Source organism: Mastomys coucha, unplaced genomic scaffold (genome assembly GCF_008632895.1).
Source record: "Mastomys coucha isolate ucsf_1 unplaced genomic scaffold, UCSF_Mcou_1 pScaffold4, whole genome shotgun sequence".
Taxonomy (NCBI): domain Eukaryota; kingdom Metazoa; phylum Chordata; class Mammalia; order Rodentia; family Muridae; genus Mastomys; species Mastomys coucha.
This window is the reverse complement of record NW_022196910.1, coordinates 20,845,441-20,866,046: the sequence shown is the minus strand read 5'-3', so window position 1 is coordinate 20,866,046 and position 20,606 is coordinate 20,845,441. Positions and strand designations below refer to the sequence as shown.

The following is a 20,606-nucleotide window of genomic DNA, read 5'->3' as shown; positions in this document are numbered from 1 at the left end:
AAAGATGACTAGCTACTTTTGAGGTTTCTCTCCAGAATGACCAATGCTCAAGTGTCTAATATTCATTCTGTTCTGTTCTAAAATGCTTTAGGTTGATTTCTCTCCCCACTCTAGCCATGCTTTCTTACCTACCTTTTCTTTTTTCTTTTCTAGTGCTGGAGACTGAACTCATGGCTTTGTACAATCGAGGCAAGTACTTTACCCCCAAGCTAAATCTCTAACAAAACCTAAGCACCTGATTTCTAGAGCTTGCTTTCTGAGCTGCTGTATAGGCACCCCCCCCAATCTTCCCCAAGAAAGGTGGTGTACCCCTTTCAAATGATGAACCTTTCTTGATACAACCTCCCCTGAACACCACAGTTCAACTGATGGCTCACTCCTGATGATAATTTGTGATTACAGGTACCCACCAGTATAGCATCACATGGAGCAGTTCATGGCTGGCCCCCCAAAATCTTGTTCTGACTATTCATCCCTCCCTGTCCCCAACCCCTGGTGACCAGAACTCTCTCACTGCCCCAAGAGTTCCACCTTTTCTGGAAGAGGTGTGATCATACAACATGAAGCTCCTTCAGATTAGCTTCTCCCAAGTGGATACTTTCTAAAATAAAAAGCAACATGTGATCTTAAGTGTTTGAGCTTCCAAGTTGGATGATAAATTCACATTCTGCATTCAGTTCACATGGACAGCTGGATCATATAGGACACAGCCTTGAGTTTTGCTGAGTGACAGGAAAAGCCAACTAGGGATTTTAAATGATAATCTCCAAAGTGGAAAATTAGCTGTGGAAAATCAGGGTTTGATAGACAGCCCCCTTTCCCAAAATTCCTCCTTCTGTTTCATGTCTTACCTTGATCCACCCCCCACCACCTGTCTCCTCAGAGCACCGGTGAGCTTGGTCCTCAGCGTATAACCAGCAGGTTATACACATCAGTTATTAAGCAAAACCGCTGCCCTTGCTTAACAAGGTGTCCAGAGAAGCACCTGCAGGTGTGTGTGGGGGTGGGAATTAACATCCCTGAATCCAATCTAGAACCTTTAATAGTGTAACAAGATACTCATAAACAAGTAATCTTTCAGAAAGATAGCAAATGCTAAGGGGTGGGGAGAGGCAAGGAAATATCAGAATGTGGTCCTGCTGACCTGGAGACTTGGCGTTGGGCTGGGATGAATATGCTGTGACTGGTTTCCAAAGCACCCCTTACCCTCAACGTGGTTCTGTTACTGGGAGCTGACAATCACACCAGACACATTGAGAGGGGAGGGCATAAAAACAATTAGGGTTTTAACGAGCTCCCTGTACCCTCATGCCAAAACATTTCAGGATTGAAGACCACTGGTCTGAAAGCCCCAAAGAGTGAAAACGTGGGACTGGAAGGTTCTGGAAGGCTGGGGCTGGAGGAACTGTGTGGAGGGGTTTGTTAATAAGAGACCCATTCTCTCCTGTATCCTCCGAGCAAGGCTCAACTCTCCAATCAGATCCTGGCCGGTGTCCTCAGGGGCAGGGAGTTTAGTCTTGAGACCACAGGGTGCCCCTTCCCCTGTCTCAAGCCACCTGTAGCTCCTAACTAGGCATGATGTGGTGCCTGTTAAAGCCACTTCACTCATCTCTTTTCTAAGACACCAGCTCCTAGTTTGTGGCTCTTAATAAAGTTTCCCCCAAAGAGGACCCCGACTCTAGAACTGCCTTTAAGTTATTACAATTAGTATTAATTATAGTGCTGCTGTTAACTATGTCCCCGACAGTAACTCTATCAGACAGCATCTTTAGGAAGATTCCATCTCACTTTGTGCGCACTTAACACCCTCACCTCCTCTGGTCCGCAATAAAAGCAGCCCGGTGCCCAGAGCATCCAAGTCCTGAACTCCACTCGCCATCCCTCCTTGTCCCCAAACTCTTCTCCCACGCTTATGGGTAGAGAACAGCTCGCCCAGGGACCTCCCTTTCAGGGCAGCATTGGCAGGGCACGAACCCGGGGTGATGCCCAACTTAGGGACCTGAGGGCTCGGGAGCCGAAGGAGCCCCTGCCGAGTGGAGGGGTGGCGGCCTGGCCGGCGAGTCCCCAGGCTCCTCCCCTGGGGTGGCCAAGCAGGAAGCGGGGCGGGCTCGGCGCGGGGGCGCGCGGGGCGTGCGGGCGGGCGCGGGGCCCGGCGCCGGGGGTATGCGCGGGTCTGGGCGGGCAGCCCCGGCGCACAGCCGCGGCCCGGGCGCACGGCGCGGGGCGGAAAAGCCTGTTTACACAGACTGCACACCGCCTGGGGAATAATGCAGTAAAGGAAGTGAGCAGGCTCGGCCTGACTGCTCCAACTTCCTGCTCTCACACACACCAGAGGGGGGGGTGGGGGGAAGAAAAAAAAAAGAGGAGCGAGAGAAAGAAAAAAAAAAGAGGGGGGAAAATCAGGATCTCATTACAAGAGCAACAGACCGTCTGCAGACGCCTGTCAGCATGGAAAGTCGGGGGCTTTCGCCTGGTTCCTCCTAGAAATCTCCCCAAGAAGACTCCCAAACGCTTCCCCACATCTGGGTAGGTTGCAGGACTATTTGCCTGTTGCTCCGGCGCTTGCAAAGTTTTCTTCGGGCTAGGTTTTTTTCCTTTTTTTTTCCTTCCTCCTTTTCCCTTCTTTCTTTTCTTTGGCTGGTGGGGGTGGGGCTGTGGGCGCTGTGGGGTGGGTTGTGGACTGTGTTGGGGGAGGATGGGGGTGCGTCCCCGCGGGGGAGGATGCTGCGCGCCGCCACCGCCACCGGCGCCACCCCGGGAGCTCGTGCTCGGGCCTGGGGGCTGCTCTGCGAAGCCTGGAGAAGGGGACGCTCCCTCATCCCTGCAGCGAGGCTCCGGGGCTCTGAGGCTGGGGATGGTGGCCCAAGCGAGCTGCGTGGCTGGAGGCTGGATTGTCGCTGACCTCCAGCCGGGGTTGCGGTCCGGATCCCTTCGGGATGGGCACAGAGACGCGAGTGTTCAGATCCAGGGAAGGGCACAAGGGGTGGAGAGGGAGCGGAGGACTTGGGCAGTGGAGATGTGGGGCCCGGGACTACGTCCACTCTCGCTGGGCAGGTGACCCCCGCCCAGGTCACGGCCCCAGGCGCACGCCCAGTCAAATTTAAAAGCCGGCCGAGTCGACTAGTTCAGATTCGGATTTGGGAGATGGGCCGGGCAAGGGATGATCTTGAAAACTCTCAGCTCTTTAACTTCCAACTGCCTGCTGGCCTGTAATGTTACTGGAACTTTTTTTTTTTTTTTTGGAGGGGGTATTAAACTGGGGGGCGGGAGCTAGAAAAAAAATTAAATGGTCTCTGTTTTGTTACGTTTTCTGAACCGAATCATTCCGAGGGTAAGTTGCAGTTACGCGGCGGGTGGGGGTGGAAGCAAGAAAGGCTATTTCAGAAACTGCAAAAGGGGCTTTTTAGAAGGAAAAAAAAAAGAGTGTCGGGAGAGTTTCTGGCTTGTCTGGAAACGGCAAGACTAATTGCCGTGCGCTTCCGCTTTGAAACTGGCTGCAGACAGCATCTTGAAAATGACTCACTGAGGAGCTCACAAAGAAACTGTGGCTTGCTGCTTCTCAGGTTTATGTATTTGTGCCTTTTACAGTTTCCTTTGTAGTGTTCGAGGGTCCCCCGCCCCTTCCCTGCCGGCCCCCTCTTACCCTCCCCGTTTTGAAAGCCCCTGGCCGGCCTATAACTCCCTGCAGTGCTCTGCCCGAGGTGGGGGCAGTTGGGGGGTGTGTATGGGGGGGAGGCCGAGTTGTTTTTGGAGTTGGCTGGGGAGAGGGTTAAAGGGATTCTGCTGCTGCAGGGGGAAAAATGTTCCTTGAATTTTCCACTGGCTGCTGCAGGAAGAGAGAGAGCCCTTTAGTCATTGCTAAGTAATGTCTGCACACACACACACCGACTAATCTCATTGGGAGTTTCCGCTACTCCGCACAGGAGGGGTTTTGTGCGAGCCACTGTCCGCCTGCAGAGCTAGGCGAGTCACAGTCTTTATTGACTTAGAGGTGCCTTCTCCACCCCTGCCAGTCTTTCTAGGGCACAGTCTCAAAAAACTTGGAAGTCCCTTTGGCCATTTTGGGTCTCAAGCAAACATGCTTTCCTCTGAGGGGGGAAGGGTTGGGGGGAGAAAGAGAGAGATAGTTGTGTGTGTGCTTTTTGCTCTCTGTTGTCCAATCAACTCTTACACAAACATACATGCCTGCCCACCCTCTCCCATCTGTGCCTCTGTTTTTTGGGGTTTGGGGGGTTGGTAGGGTAGGCCAGGTCGGGCTGGGAAACCTAGCATGTTCCAGGCATCTATTAGTGAACCTAAATCGATTTATGAGCCGTATTGCCCAACAAAATATTCTCTGGTCTCTTTCCTTCTCTCCCTTTTCTGTGGCACACATTTATTTGGAAAAAGGTCAGTTATGGGTTTGAATTTATGGGGATAATAAAATTACAGATTGTGTTAGGAGGGTATGTAGGTCAGACAGTTAAGGAGACTGTCCATAAGTGTACTAAGAGCTTCCAGTAATGACTGCTTGCAAAACCCCCAGAGCATGAAAAGGGATGGCCTTTCAATGCCAGATATAGAGCAGGCCTTTTGGCGCTCTCCTGCTCGCTCTCTCTCCCCCCCCCCTTCTTCTTCTTCTTCTTCTTCTTCTTCTTCTTCTTCTTCTTCTTCTTCTTCTTCTTCTTCTTCTTCTTCTTCTTCTTCTTCTTCTTCTTCTTCTTCTTCTTCTTCTTCTTCTTCTTCTTCTTCTTCTTCTTCTTCTTCCTCTCTCTCTCTCTCTCTCTCCTTTTAAATGTTGACTAGAAATGTGTAGAGTTACTAAAAAGGGCAAAGAATTTTAGAGAGCCCCACTGGAAGCACAGTGCTTCTTTCTTGACGAGGACATGTTGCCTCTCTTGAGGACTTCCAGGATGATGCTAAGATTTCTCTTTTGGCAAATCTGTCCTAAAAACAACCCAGCCAGCCCACCCCAGGTGAGTCCGTGGGCCTGAGTTCCCAGATGCCCCTCAAACCTTTCTAGGGCTAAGTGGGTGGTCAGTAAACTGCTGGTGTTGAGTGTCCAGTCGGACCACAAAACTCCAGCTGATGGGGAAACCTTCCAGGCGCAAACATCATCTTGCAGGAGGACTCCATAGGGTTGTGAACACTTCCTTCTAATCCAGTGCTTCTCGAACTTAACACTGCAACCCTTTATAATACAGTTCTTCATGTTGTGACGAACCCTCAACCACAACATGATTCTTGTTGCGGCTTCATAGCTGCAATTTTTCTGCTACTGTTATGAGTCATAACGTTAATATCTGATATGCAGGAGTATCTGATATGTGGCTCCCCCAAAAGGTCTCGACTCACAGGTTGAGACCCACCGTTCTGAGCAGAAGGAGGGTGATCAGAGTCCAACTTGTTGAAGATGCCTGAGAGCTGCTTCTGTGGTTTTCAACCAGGAGTAATTCTGCTTCCTACGAGGACACCTGCAGGGGGGCTAAGTCCACCTGGCCAAAACCAGGGGTGCTGGTTCCATCCACCAATGTCCAGGACAGCTCCCCATCAATAATCTGCAAGCCTCTGGTGCTTACACAGAGCAGTTATTTCACCTTAATAATGATGATGATAAACTCTCTCTCTCCCAGGCATTCATTCAACAAACAGGCATTAAAGTCTTCAGCGGTCCTCTGGACAACATACTCTTTATGTCTGTCTTTGTCCTTCTCTCTCTCTCAATCTCCACCCCCACCCCATCTGTCTTCTTTTCTGTGCCATAGAATGATAGAATGGCAGATGTTGACAATTGTGATGGTGTAACTTTCATGAGTTGAATCTTTGAACTTCCCTCAGCACTGAGTCTTCACACAGCCAGAGCTGATGCCTTTGGGATGGGAAGAGCTGTATTTGGATGGGGGAGAACCCTTGAATTTTGAGGATACCTAAGCATTTACTTAAAGCCTCCCCCTTTGTCTCCTTCTGTAAGAAACCAATTAATTCAAAACCGCTAATACACAGTAAATGTGACCCAGAGGTCATACATTAAAATTTATGCTTGTCATAACTTTTTGGAACTTAAATCTCTTCCTGAAATTGGTCTTAAAGGACTTCCAGGCAATGTGTATAAATTAAAATATTCCTTCCCAGCGATCAGATACAGGGCTTTGTGTGTTCCATGCTACCAAACTATATTTATATAGAGAGCTTTGTCAGATGTCACAAAACATAACCTACTGACAAGCCCAAGGCACTTAATTAAAGAATTACCCACAGATGTGACTTCCTGGAGTAGTCTTTTGTTTTAAAGGTGAGTTGCCCCTTACTAATAGATAGTTTGGGTCCTTGACATGCCTAGGCAATGGCATAATCCTTTTTGCTTCCCAGACTTAGACTCCTCATGCATACAAAGCAATGTGCTCTCTGTCTATCTGAGTCTGTGCTGGCGGCCCCTTCCCCAGCCTGCCTTTATTCACCTGTGTTCATGAGTGTCGCAAAAGCCCACCGGTGCATCACATAGTCTCGCATGTTGCAGGTAGACATTTTTCATGTAGTAGTTGGCAAAGCTCCTCTTGGCTTTCACAGGGTAACTTAGAGCAGGCAGCAACCATGCCAAGTCACGAGATGTCTTCTCGAGGTTACTTTTTCTGTTTTTCTTGGTGGTGGAGACTTATCACAGATTACTCTAGGAAAACATAGAAAGCCACAGAGACAACAATAAACATCTCCCCCTAACCCCGCTGCTAACATTTTGTTGTATATTTTTGGAGCCTTTTTGAAATGTGTGTTGTGTACACAGATGCCCGGGAACATGTGCGCTCGCTCGCTCGCTCGCTCGGAAGGTTTTATTTAGAGTCACGTCTTACTTTTTAAAAGAGCATATTTTCACAAAGCACCCCCACAGAGTGCATTTTAATGGTGACTACTGAAGTTCAAGTTGCCAGACAGTGAGCTTATATTTATTGAGGGTGACATGATTTCAGAGGAAATCATGGGTTGGTGTTTTGTCATCTGGAATATCTTAAGAATGCTGCCATCTTGAAAGACTGGGTTCCTGTGTGCCTTGAAATTTTGGGATTTTGATGAGTTTCTGTATGAGTTAAGTATGAGTCATGATGTGCAGTGGAGTATCGAGCTATAGTAACAGGAAGTGAGGGCATGCTACACATCAGAACAGAATGATAGATAAGGGGAGAAAATGGAGGTTAAACCAGAAAAATGTACCTTAGGATGAGCCAGCTATGGAGAGGAAGAAGATCCACGTAGACAACTTTCGTTTCTTGCTATATCCCCACTTTCCAAAGTTTGCTGTTTTAAATTTATTTTTTTTTCTTTTCCAAGCTCAATATTACTATAGCCCATGGCTGGTTTGAATCGAGGTCATTCAGCTTTTTGACTAACACCATGGCAGGGATACCATGACCACTCTCGTTCTGCCACTGAGGGCGTAGCACTAGCAAATTAAATTACCCCCGTGTTTGTGTGTTTAGCTCTCCACGAACAAATCCTGAAGGCCCCCAAAGATGATGGATGGCCTGTTCTGCCTTTTAAGTAACGGCTCTTCAAATATCTAACTCTCTCTGTGATTCTTTTCCACGACCAGAATTAAAATAGCCTTGTACTCATTCCTGGAAATTCACACAAATGTCAGGAGCTTGAGAATAAACTCTACAGTGGTCACCTCAGCCAAATGTGATTTGCACTGTCACCAGGAATGGACTCTGGCCACTTTACTGATGTGTAGCAATTTATACTTTCTGGGGAGAACTACTAACCTGTTTTAAAAGTTAAGTGGAATCCATGTATAACTTAGCTGAGAGTTTACTTGTGTATTTGAAAAGTAATGGAGACGGTTGTTGTGATACCCTATTTGAATTTGATTCAAACTAAAATGAATTAACTCACACGTTCCAAGCAGCTCAGAGTCGTTTAGTATTTTTAAGTATGTTTAAAGCTACCAGAGCAGGGTGCTCCCATTTAGCCAGGAATCTGATTGGAATCATGGGGTAGGTGTAAAATACAATTATCTAGATGTATTTTCTCAAGACTGGTTAGGTTAGGGCTCTCGGCGATAGAAGGCAAAACCAACCAACCAATCAAACAAACAAACAAAAAACCAATGTAAGAACCTTGCCATTATGTTTGACCTTAATGAAAGAGAAGCGGTATGGCTGAGCATGGTGTGTATGTACATCTCTGACTCCAGCAGTTGGGCCACAGAGGCAGGCTAACCCTCTATGAGTCTGAGGCCAGCCTGGACTACATAGTGTCTGTCTCAAATGAAACAAACAAACAAACAAAAGGTCATTAACTTACATACATTTTATGATAGAGATCTTAAGGATAATTGTATACATCCATGTATCTACCTTCTCTGAATGAAGAATATTTATATTTCCATCACTTCCAAATATCCCCTGAGTATTATTTTTTATTCCAATGGGGACAGTGTCATGAATCTGCCAAACAGAGTCTTAAACTCCCAAATGCCTTGGTAAAAATGCTGCAACGCTTTTATTTGATTGGTTAAGCATAAATCAGTAGGATATGGGGATTTCCTCATCATGTGGGAAAAGGGAGGGATCTCTTCTAGTTTATTTGATATAAAAAAAATTTTTTTTTAACCAGTGTTGTAGGAAAATTAAAAGTATTACCTTAAAGCTAACTGAGTTTGTAGGGTATTATATAGTCATTCTGTGCTTCAGTTTTCCTGGCTGGATGGTAATAGGCTGAAACACAGAGGCTTGATTCTCATGTCCCAAGTCCGCTAGTGTTTTGGGGAAGACATACTTGACCTTGTGGAAATGTGCTAAGAATTTCTGCTGCCTCCTTAGGAACAATGTGGCCTTTTAAATTTCCCTTTGGATCTCACTTGTCCCTGGGTTGAATTAGGAGGACCCAAAGGAGGACTGTGCCACCTGCCCAGCTTCCCTCCTTCCTCCCCGAGCTTTGGGACGGAGCCGAGTGTTTGACCCATTCCTAACAACCTTCTGTACTCTCATTCTTCGGGCCCCAGTGACTGACGTGGGTTGGGCCCTGCACACTGCTAACGTGGCCAGTCACAACAACATGGGGTCCTTTCCTCGAGTGATAACAGAGCCCCCTGCCACTAGGCATTATCCTGGGAATCTATTCTTCAGAGGATCGTAATCAGTGGTCATCCTTTGTTGATTTTTACTTTTGAAGTGAACTTAATAACTTTTGCTGTTTTTCAGTGTACAGAGTAGTTGGTTTCATCATATTGTATTCCTGTACAGGGACCACTGTCTCCTTATCACCTTCTCTTCTCCTGCCTTCCTCCATTCCTCCATTCTCTTCCCCATCAACTAACTGGTCCTCCTCCCTAGTCATTCCTCTTCTGCTTTCTTTTTTCTCTGTCTCCAACTAAGATCCTGCTTATGAAAGAAAAACATGATATCTCGCCTGTCTCTCCATTATCCTCTCTACCTTCCTCTTCTTTTGTTTTGTTTTGTTTTGTTTGTTTGGTTTTTTCGAGACAGGGTTTCTCTGTGTAGCCTTGGCTGTCCTGGAACTCACTTTGTAGACCAGGCTGGCCTCAAACTCAGAAATCCGCCTGCCTCTGCTTCCCAAGTGCTGGGATTAGTGTGCGCCACCACTGCCCAGCTACCCACCTCTTCTTTCTTTAGCTTTCTTTCAGTTTGCCTGTCACACCTGGGGAAGGGCATGCTTGTCCTCAGCCTTCCCCTGGGCTTCCTGAGCTTCTCCAGAGGCTTTCTTTCCAGGTTTTCTCATTACCCAAATTCTGACTGAATCCAGGGGCCAAACAGTCTCGGTATGTATTTCTGAAGAGGCTATTCTTCCTAACTGCCCTTTACGATCTCTTTTCCCAAACTCCGCGATCAAGGATATATGATAATACATTGTCCAGACCCATGACCCAGGTAGCTTCTGAGAGGGAGGGATATCTGTACATGTGTGTGTAGCATGATGCCTTGCACATCTGTGGGGCTCATCCTGCTGTGGGCTCTCTCTGGGTCCACATCTGGTTTTTTCATCCTGTGTCCACCCAGCACTGTGTACAACACCTGGCACTGGGTGAACTAGAAACAAAAGAAAGCGAAGAAGCCTTATCTGTAGGTTGTGGGCTGGATAAAGGGCCTTGTTGTGCATAAACCCAATCCTTTACTAGAAAGTGCCTCTGCTGAGTAGCTAACAGGCTGGTCTCCTGGTTAGATGGCTATGTCATTTGCTATAGTTTCTACTTAGATTTCCAAGAAAAGTATCTATTCAGAAATCGGGTTTGTTTATTAGTATTGAGACAAACTTGGCTCTGATTTTCAGATCAGTGTTAGATGGAGAATGGCTGGCTACAGCTCGAAGGACTTTCCTGTGGAATGCTTTCTTGTCAGAACCGATTAGTTCTAAAGCCACCGTACTCCTCTGTGGAAGGTTTCAGTTGACAAGCTGAACCTGTCTCACAGTTGCCCTGGATAATCCATTTGGGGTCCTGCGTGGTCCTCGGTTTGAAAGTCTTCCTTCCCCTGGGACAGCCGCATAGGCAGTGTTTGTAACCTTTTGAAATCAATGATGTTTCTGCTGGAGTTTGAAATAGTAGAAGAGATGGACCAGTTTGGGTTTCTTGTTTGTTTGTTTTTGTTTTTGACAGAGCCAGACTAGTTATATTAACTAGTTTCACCTGGGTTTTGCCAAGGATTCCTTTGCTGAGGGCAGGTCTGGCTTAGCCAGAGTGTCTGACCAAGCCGCTAATCCCCCAGATCGGCCACCATGATGTTAATTACCAGGAAAAAAGGGACCAAAATAACAACAAAACAAGCCTCAGGATTTACCCTAGGGCCGGCTCTCTAGTAGGTAGTGTGGATGGACTGGGGGCCTGCACTGCCCACACCTGTAGCTTGTCATCCTCTAAATGACATCACGGACACTCAGAATAGGGTATTCACCTAAGGAATACTGTAAGCAAAAAAAAAAAAAAAAAAAAAAAAAAAAAGGGAGGGGGTGTTGATGGTTCATGTCGATGCCTATCTAACACTTGAAGTAATACCTTGCTGGTAGGCTTCGTTGAACCAGGACTGGAATGTCCTCCTGTGTCCCCTCTTCAGAATTTGGAAGACTTGACTTTTGAGGCTAAAATATAAGCTCCATGTACTGGGATTTATTTTTAGAAATGAAGGAGATTGGAGTGGATAGGGCAGGGGGAGGTACGCATATGTGATTGCTTAGATAGACAAGTGGCTGCTGGAGAGAGAATCTGGGCAGGGTGTGACCTTAGAAAAAGTGACCAACCACAACTCCTCCTACATAGGGGAGCAAGCCTGCCTGGATGGGATCTGAGCCTTCCTTCTGTACCTAGGGTGGTGCCTGAGGGAATGTTCTTTACTGAGTTTCTCCACCCGGAAGAATCATTGTTTCAGTATAGGAAGTCAGGCGAGCGCCTGGATTTACTCTGCCATTTTCAGGAAAGGAGAAAGCTTGGGTTCCCAGTAAGGCCCTGGAGTCCCATGACGAGCATAGAAAGAAAGCACCCAGGCAGTGGAGTGCCTCCTGGAAGGTTAGCTGAGGAGATGGGCTGCCTTAGCGTCCTTGGATGATCTTGGGCTTGAACTCTTAGAATTCGGGACTCAGGAGCATTGATAAGGAAGTCATTTCTGCCAGCATCCATCTCTGTTCTCCAGGCTTCACCCTCAGAGGCTGTTTAGACCAGAGGCCATTAGATTCCCTCTGTCTCTCTCTCCTCCTCTCCTCAACTCCTCTTTCTTCCTCCTCTTATCTCTTTAAAAAATGTTTTTTAGAACTGTGCCTGCAAATGCTCCTAAGTAGGAGTGCATGGTCACACCTGGACTGCATATCCAGTGCCTTAGAGGTGGCTTTCAGCAGACACCTTTTTTTTTTTTTTTTTGGTTTTTCGAGACAGGGTTTCTCTGTATAGCCCTGGCTGTCCTGGAACTCACTCTGTAGACCAAGCTGGCCTCGAACTCAGAAATCCGCCTGCCTCTGCCTCCCAAGTGCTGGGGATTAAAGGTGTGTGCCACCACCACCCAGCATGATTGATGGCTGAGGCAAAAAGCAATGGTTACCCAGCCACTTGGTATCCCTAGGTTTTGCTGAATTCACTTTATCTACTACTTTAGTTTTCCTGAACTTGTGATACATAATATTGTGTACATAATATTGAAATTGTCTTAAAGTTTTTGTAACCAAATTATGTTTGTATGTGCATACATACATATATATTTATGTTTATATATATGTGCACAAATAGCCAAGATGCTGGAATCAGGAATCAAATAGGGTATTATAAGTCCTGTGGTTCTCAGAAGGTTGAAAGTTGGCTTAGGATGTAGGTCAGTTGGGAAAATGCCTGCCTAGCACACATGAAGCCCTGGGTTCCATTCCTAGCACCAGATTAACTAGGCGTGGGTAGCTCAGGTCTGTAATCACAGTGCTCTGAAAGTGAAGGCAGGAAGATCAGATGTTCAAAATCATACTGGGCTGGATAGTTCTTCCAAGACCAGCTGGGGCTACAGGAGACCCTATCTGAAAAAGAACAATACCGTTTTAGTGCAGGGGAGGCAGAGACAGGCCAATCCCTGGTGCTCACTGACCAGTCAGTCCTCAGTCTAGAAAGTGGACGCTGTTCCTGAGAATGACCTGAAGTTGCCTTCTGGCCTTGGCATATGTACACATGTGAGTGCACACATGCTCACAGATACAGACACACACAGGTGCGCTCAAACACACACACACACACACACACACACACACACACACACACAAACTTTAAGAACTTTTTGTAGAAGATTATAAATTTGCTATGGGATTAGACTATCTCATTTTTTTTAAAAGGATCATTTTCTTGAGGAAGGAGGAAATATAATCTAAATCCAGACATGTCTGCTATTTTTATAGCTAATATATTCATGCTTTAAAAAGAAACAGCATCCAGTTGTATGTGGTATTTCAGGAAGGGCCAACCCCGTGGATGGCTGATCCCTGCATGGGAGTTCAAGGAGGTGAAACCACTTGGGGATGAGGGCCTATGTTTGACTCCAGTATCATCTCTTTCATTAGATGCTTTGGATGGAGTGAGTGAATGGGCCATTGGCAGCAGGTTCCAGGACACAGTTCTCTTAATGAATTTAGATGATTGATTTTTCAAAGGTTTTAAGAACAAGACTCTGGAGAAGGCTTCAGTTTTGAAATCACACACTGTGTATTTTGCAACAGGCTTCTTAGAAATAACAGTGTCTACCTGCTGGGCGGTGGTCACGCACACCTTTAATCCCAGCACTCAGGAGGCAAAGGCAGGTGGATCTCTGAGTTGGAGGCCAGCCTGGTCTATAGACCAAGTTCCAGGCATGTGCCAGGGCAGCCAAGGTTACACAGAGAAGCCCTGTCTTGAAGAAAACGAAAACCCAACCAAACAAAACAGCATCTACCAAGAACACCAAGTTATTTTGAACGTGTCCCACTAATTGTCCTAATTCACTTACTGTTGCTTCTCCATGTGCCACATGTGGCTTTAGGTAAAAGTTTCATGAAGAATTGAGTGGCCTCTCGTTTACTTTTACCTCAGTGCCACTGGGGTTTTTACCTCGGGTTAGAAGTCATTTACCATTGGAAGCAATTCTCTGCATGAGAAACATCTGGCAAGACATGATGTCCATACTGGAACATGCAAGAGAAACTCGTGCACGTGGGTCCAGGAAGTAGATGGGCCGGTTGCTACCTTTCTGACTTCAGATGTGACCGACCCTCCACACATGTCCACCACATGAGCAGGCTGAAAAGACACACTGAAAAGACTCTAGCTGCACTGCCAAAGAGCATTCTGCAGAACAGACCGAGGTACGAGCATCCGTACCTGGAATCTGCATTTCTGGAACTATGAAAGAACTTTGCTTTGGGCATGATAACTGGGGCTGAATGATCAGTGCCTCCGAGTCCAGAAGCGCCCAACTTCTGGCACAGATAACCACTCTGTGAGGGGCTCTCTGTGCTTCTCAAAAATCCACACACGATGTCTCCAGCCACCTCTTGTTCACAAACACCAGTAGCACATAACCATTTTATGTGAGAGGACTGTCTTAAGCAACACCCGAGACCAGCCAATGTCAGCTCTTCCTGCTTCAGTCTCAACACCAGCAAGTGTTTTAAGCGAAAGCAGAAGAGTTATAGTACTGCTAAGTCCCTCTGAACTACTGGAAAACATCAGCTGTTCTGAGGTGCTATATAAAATCATTTTCATCTTAATCATATACTTTTAAATAGAGACAAGGTCAGCCAGCTGATTTCTTTTTCTGCACCTCATTATCTAGGTACCATTAACAACCGAGAGCTTTAAAATAGTTGTAATGGAGTTAGTCCCAGGAGAAAGGTTGCTATTCTAGGAGAGCTGGTGTTTCTCTGAGTTAGGCTTCTGGTTATTCCATTGATGATATTGGCGGTCGTGGTATGGTGTGTGCGTGTGCGCGTGCTCATGTGCATGTGCACGGGGTGGGGGGATGGATAGGTAAACACTTGGCCATTGAGAAATTGCCTGAACTTCTATGGAGAAGACAAGAAAGTTCTAATCTTCCCTGGTAGACATGGCCCCTTTGCCGGGACTTCTGTGGAGGAATCTGGAAGGATGTAGTCAAAGATTCCTATAGCTTAGTCCATTCCCTAGAAAACTGTGGACGAATGCATCACATGTTTGAGAAGCAGATCTCCATGAAAAGCTGTGCTTTGCTGATGGCAGTTAACAACACGGAGATAAGCAACCTGTCCATTGGCTGTGACACCCCCCAGAGGCCTTGGAAAGACAGGGGTAGTCATGTTCATATGGAGGCAGGACCCAGGAGAAAGAAGAGGGCATATAACTGTCTCCGGGAATCTCTAACTGTACGTGTTAGAGGTGGCCAGACCAGGAGCAGCTTGCCAGAAGAGGAAGATACCCAGATGGCTGGGTACCCCTCTCTCTCAGGAAATGCTTGGCCGTCCCTGCATCAGATCTAGGATGTCCAGCACAGCTGTGTAGACTTCCCGTGCCCAGAATCCCTTGAGGTCCTTTAAAGAGGAAGGGATGGTGCAGCGGCGACTCATACCTAACCACACCTGGGACCCCTTCCTTCCTAGGCTTGTGCCATGTTTCCTGACCCTGCTCAGCCTGTGTGTGCACAGGAGAAAGAGGGGGCGGATGAGCAGGGAGAGGTCACTTGTAAGCAGAGTGCCATCCGTGGAAAGGGAACAGCAGTGGGACTCAGTGCCGTGACTTTTATCCGGAGTAGCTGTCATGACCACTTTTACTAAATGTTTCAGTGTGCACACACACCCCGCCCACAACTCCCCCCTTATCCCCCCACCCCGTGATCCCTCACTGCTCCCCCCACTACCACCCCCACAGTGTTTCCACTGGGTGGTGCTGTAAGAATTCCTACCTTTTTGCCTCAGGAGTTTCCCCCTTCCCAGAAAGCCGCCTCTGCAACATAATAGAAGGAAGTCCTGATTTAGAAAGGTTTTACAGTTTCAACCACACAATGAGAGAGTTGGAGGATGCTCTGGCAGGAAGTGCCCAGTTGCTGCATGTGGAAAAACCACCATCATCGTGTGTCCTGCAGAAGTGTTCTCAGCATGCACTAGGCTTGTGTTTTTACTTCTACCGGTTGCCTCTTTAGCACAAAAAGCTTTCAAGTTTATCCGAAAGATTCCAGTTTTCTGTCTCCTAGAAGTAACATGGGAAGATTGCCTTATTTTTTTATTTTTTATTTTTGTAAAACCATCTTCAAGTATCGGACTGAATAAAGCATCCCTAATCTTCCCCCTGAATGCACAAGATTGAACTTATTAACATTATAAGCTGGAAAATTTGGGGAAAGATTTGCCATTCTGGCCAAGGTCTCTGAAATACATAGATATAATGTTGTGGGAAGGAGTGCTCGTTGCTTTACATTGAAGCTCAAATTTAAGGACAGCTGGCAAGATATTAGTAAGTTAAGTTATCTGTATCTCTGTGATGCAAAGTCACCAAGGCTGCTCTGGGTACCAGGTTCCTTCCAGGGGACCACACATAGGTCTGTGGCTCCCAGGCTGCTCCTGTCCACAGAAGGAACAATTCTCACAACCCATTCCTGAGTATCATGAAAACGTTCATGCTGGGGGATAGGTTTCCACTTCCATCTTCAGGGTCCAAAGTCCTTGTGTCCACATGTCAAATAAAAGGACCAGTCCCTCCATGTCTGAATTCTGGAAATCACAGAGGCTTATGTGTCAAGTTTTCATTAAGAGTCAACCTTCAGCTCGGCCTGGTGGCACAAGCCTGAAATCCCAGCTACTCAGAAGGCTATGGCAGGTATGTGGTAAGTTCAAGGTCAATTCAGAATCCACAGAGAATTCAGGATCGGCCTGCATCTTACTCAGATTTTGACTCAAAAATTTAAAAAGTAAACAGAGGTAGGTTATAGACCACCTATCAACAGTTGTTGCTCCAGTGTGACTCCTAGATTCAATCCCCCATTAAAAAAATCCTCTTAGGTAAAACTGGCATGTCTGTCTTTCTGTCTCTCTGTCCTTCGCCATCAATCAATCAATGTCTCTCTTTGTTCACGGAGGGAATTGGCCAAAAGAAATGTGGCAGAATGTTTCATTCTAATTTAATTTAATTTTAGGTTTTGAGATAGGATCTCTGTGTAGCATAGGCCGTCCCAGAACTCACTCTGTAGACCAGGCTGGAACTCACTGAGATCTGCCTGCCTCTGCTTGCATGTGCCTCTAGGCTCAGCTCAGATTCATCAAACAGAACCAACCCAGTCTGAGTGCCTGGCGTCACAGAGTGGTGAAGTGAAGGACCCTTCCTGACTTTATCCTGCTGAGAATGTCACTTTGCCTTTGGATTAACTCCTATCTTGGCCAGAGAGATGTGTGGGAAACAAGCTTCTATGTCAGTGGCTTTCAGCCTTCCTAATGACCCTTTAATGTAGTTCCTTATGTCGTGGCGACCAGCAAACCACACAATCATTTTTGTTGCTACTTCATAATGCTTTTGCTACCTTTAAGAATCGTAAGGTAAATATCTGTGTCGTTCTGACGGTCTTAAGCGACCCCTGTGAAAGAGGTTACGGCCCACATGTCGAGGAGGGTCACCGCTCCAGTGTGACAAGTGTGACAGTGTGCATTGTGATTAGGGATCTGGACTTGGGAGCAGATATTCCTGGGTCGGGGTCTGTTTGTTCTGATGGCTGGGTCCACGCACATCTGTCTTCATATTTTTAAGGCATGGCTTCACGGCGGCTGGGGATGGCCAAGAGTGTAAACTTGACTTGTATACTCAATGCAATCAACTCATTGGTGCATGAATGATCATTTAGTATCAGTATTTAAAGGGAAGGCTCCTGTAAGGGTGGAAGTCTGGGTCTCAGTCTTGTTCTGAAGAAGTCCCTGAAACCTCGGCATTGGCAGAGGTAGGGAATGCAGCTAGGGTTTTTCAGACTAGGACTCTTCTTTAACGACTGGATTTATTTTTATTTTATATACATTGGCGTTTTGCCTGCTGGTATGCCGGTGTGAGGGTATCAGATCACTTGGAACTGGAGTTAGAGAGAGGTGTGAGCTGCCGTCGTGGGTGCTGGGAATTGAACCTGGATTGTCTGAAAGAGCAGCCAGTGCTCTTAACCACTGAGCCGTCCCTCTGGCACTCTCGACCAGGAGTCTTGATTTGGAACTTGGAGATTTCCGTAGAGCTTTACAGAGCCTATTGATGTGGTATGTTTAAGCATACACATGTTTATATCTATATGAATAGACATGTATAAAACATTTTCCCCCAGGGAGTTCTCAAAAGGGCTCATGGGTCAAATACTCAAGGAAGATCCTTCCCAGTGGTTGGGATGATGTGTGTGTTCACATTTCTTTCAGATGTGTGATTACACTGTTTTAGGTGGGATACATGAGCTTGTTGCTATTTAACAGTTTTGAGCCCTAAGAACAATAATTTCATGCCCTTCCACCCAGTAGGTCCTGATGCTGTGAGAGAAGATGACTTGGAAGAGCCTCATGATGAGACTGGCTATTTGACGAGGTGCATGTTTACAAAGCTCACTTTCCTGTTATGCATCAAAACCTGGCACGTTAAAATTCACCAGGCAGCCTGTAAATCTATTTGCCCAGAATGACTTCTGTTGTGTCTGGTGTTATGAACTCATCTCGAATTTTCACTGGAGGCTTGATTGGATTCATGGGATCGATTGCTTGGGAGAAGCCCAAATCCTATGAGGGGGCCTTCTAAGCCATAAGCTCATGGGTGTTCTTTCAGAGAGCAGCCTGGCCGTCGAATGGAGGGTTAAAATAGAGCTGACACATAGACCGAATGAAACCAGAGCTGCAGTTACAAAGTGGGACAGATGTGGGAGGGCCAGGTTTCCTGTGGCCCATTTTCCAGTTTCCTGCCTGCAACCTGCAAAAGAAGAGGAAGCTCAGTGTTAGCAAAGCCTGAGAACCCTCGGATGGGGGCTGTGCCACCAGCCAGAAATAAGAGTCGTGCGGAGAGCCTGGACAATTAAAACAATCGCATAGAAAGTAAATGGTCAGGTTTTCTTCCAGAAACGGCTGGAAAGGAACAGCCCTTCTGTTTAAAGAAAAACACGCTCCAGATCCCTGGGGCAGGGAGTGGGGGTGGGGCGGCTGTGCCCACCACGCAAGAAATCTCTGTGTCTTACAGCTTTACAGCTCTACTCGTCTTTCAAGACACGGTTGGTTTTCTTAGTACAGTTGGTTACCTGGAGTGATTTCCCCTCACCCCCATCCCCCAAGAGCTGTGGTTTCCCACTCTGTCTCCTGGACTTATTGATACACAGAGAGGTAGCCATAGACAGCCCAGGGGCCGCAGCCTCTGTTGGGAAATCTAGGCGGCTAGTTGGTTTCTTTCTTTGCTCTTTGCTCTAGCTGTCCCATAACCTTGTGGTCTGCTGTTTTCAAATGAGAGAGTAAATGGATGTTTGTGCGTGGAAGATTCCTTGCGTGCTCTGTTTGTGTGGTTGGCTACCTAGAGACCCAAAGGGAATGGTGCACAGAGGGCTCAGAGGATCAGAAGACACTGGGAAAGGTGGATAATGCTGTATCTTTCCCAAGACAGTGATTGCTAAATGTCTGGGATCTTTAGCTTTTGTGAACCACCCATAAAGCCAAAACACTTCAATCTCACCAGATAGAATTTAAGATAAAAAAAAAATGGGGAGCATTATACACCTGTTTAGTGAGTGCTTTTTTTCTTTCCCATCACATGTTGTGTTGGAATTGCAGGGGATGCTAATGAAGTTCTGGCTAAGAATACTTAGCCAGTTTGTACAAACCTTGCTTCCCATAAGGCAATATCATAACGTATGCGCATGAGCTTTGCTGCAGCTGGATAGCAAGCAGGATATTATTCTGAGCTTTCCCCGGGCTATCCCAATTAGAATTGACTTGCATCTTTGAGGTCCATAGAAGGTGGGTGCTTCTGGGACACCAGATATTTATTTATCCTCTAGGTGGCTCACCTTTTCTCCAGGCCCAGAAAGAACACATTGTACCTTGAGGAAGCTTTGGAAAGTAGCCATGTTAGAGATCAAAGAGGACCTATGAGAGGCCGTCTAGAGAGGTCTGAAAAGGTGGGATAAGACAGGGCTGGGTTGTGCCCTGCTGGGGTGGGGTGGGAAGTAGATGAATTTGCGGATGTTGGAGGAAGTAGAATGACCCATGGACACCATCCCAGTGGAGGCAATGTAGCCATCCACTTAGTTTTCCAAAGAAAACACCCCGGTATGTGAGCCACCAGCAAGCCAGTTGAGTCGCTTCTGATTTACCCACCCATGACAACGTTCCAGGAGAGCTGAGCAGTTTGTATACACACTGAGTTGCAATTCCGTTCTGACCGAGTGGCCGTCAGGTCAGTAATTTCTCCCAAGAGTTCTCTCCTCAGATGGAAGATTCAGTTTTAAAGCATGGCAAAGTGTCTTGTATGTTCTTGGAGGATAAATCACAAGGTCGAGCGGTGCCCGCTTCTTTTCGCTCTTCTCTCTTTCCTTTTACAAACACGAACAAGCTGTAGATTGTTTACAGAACAAATGAAAGCACAGGCATTGGTTATCCCACAGGAAGAACTTTTGAGGAATATGGACCCTTTGAAGGACTTTGTATCTTTATTTTTCACTTGTGACAACTGGCAATGACTAAAATGTTTCCTGAAAATAAATCACAGAAAAAAAAATGCACCAGTGGTTCTAAATCTGTGGGTAATGACCCCTTTGGGGGTTGAATGACCCTTCCAAGAAGGCCATCAGAAAACACATGTATTTATATTACAATTCACAACAGTAGAAAAATTACAGTTATGAAGTAGCAACAAAATAATTTTATGGTCAGGGGTCAGCACAATATGAGGGACTGTTGCAGCATTAGGAAGGGTGAGAACCAACCACTGCCTAAGACAAAGACTTCAGAGTTTATTGGTGTAGTGTGTTCATATACTTAAGTTCCCCTTGCATGCCTAAAAGTTGCCTGTCCTGGGTTCCAGCAGACCCTAGATGTATTTCCATTCCTTGGTTTCAGTGGATTTGTGGTTTTTGCTCATCTCCTTGGATAGCAGTGAAGTACTCTGAACCCTTTCCTCATTGGACAAGGAGCTGCATCCAGGAGAAATGTCAGCAAGAGAC

At 46.5% G+C, this 20,606-nt stretch overlaps 1 protein-coding gene across 2 annotated transcripts in view; it reads left to right on the top strand.

Moving 5' to 3' along the window:
• Positions 1 to 2,137: 2,137 nt before the first annotated feature.
• Positions 2,138 to 20,606, top strand: part of Elk3 (ETS transcription factor ELK3) — a 59,174-nt gene continuing 40,705 nt past the window's right edge. For both annotated transcript variants that reach the window (XM_031349549.1, XM_031349550.1), the window contains exon 1: positions 2,138 to 2,526. The gene's annotated coding sequence lies outside the window, so the exon portion shown is untranslated. The remainder of the gene's footprint in view (positions 2,527 to 20,606) is intronic.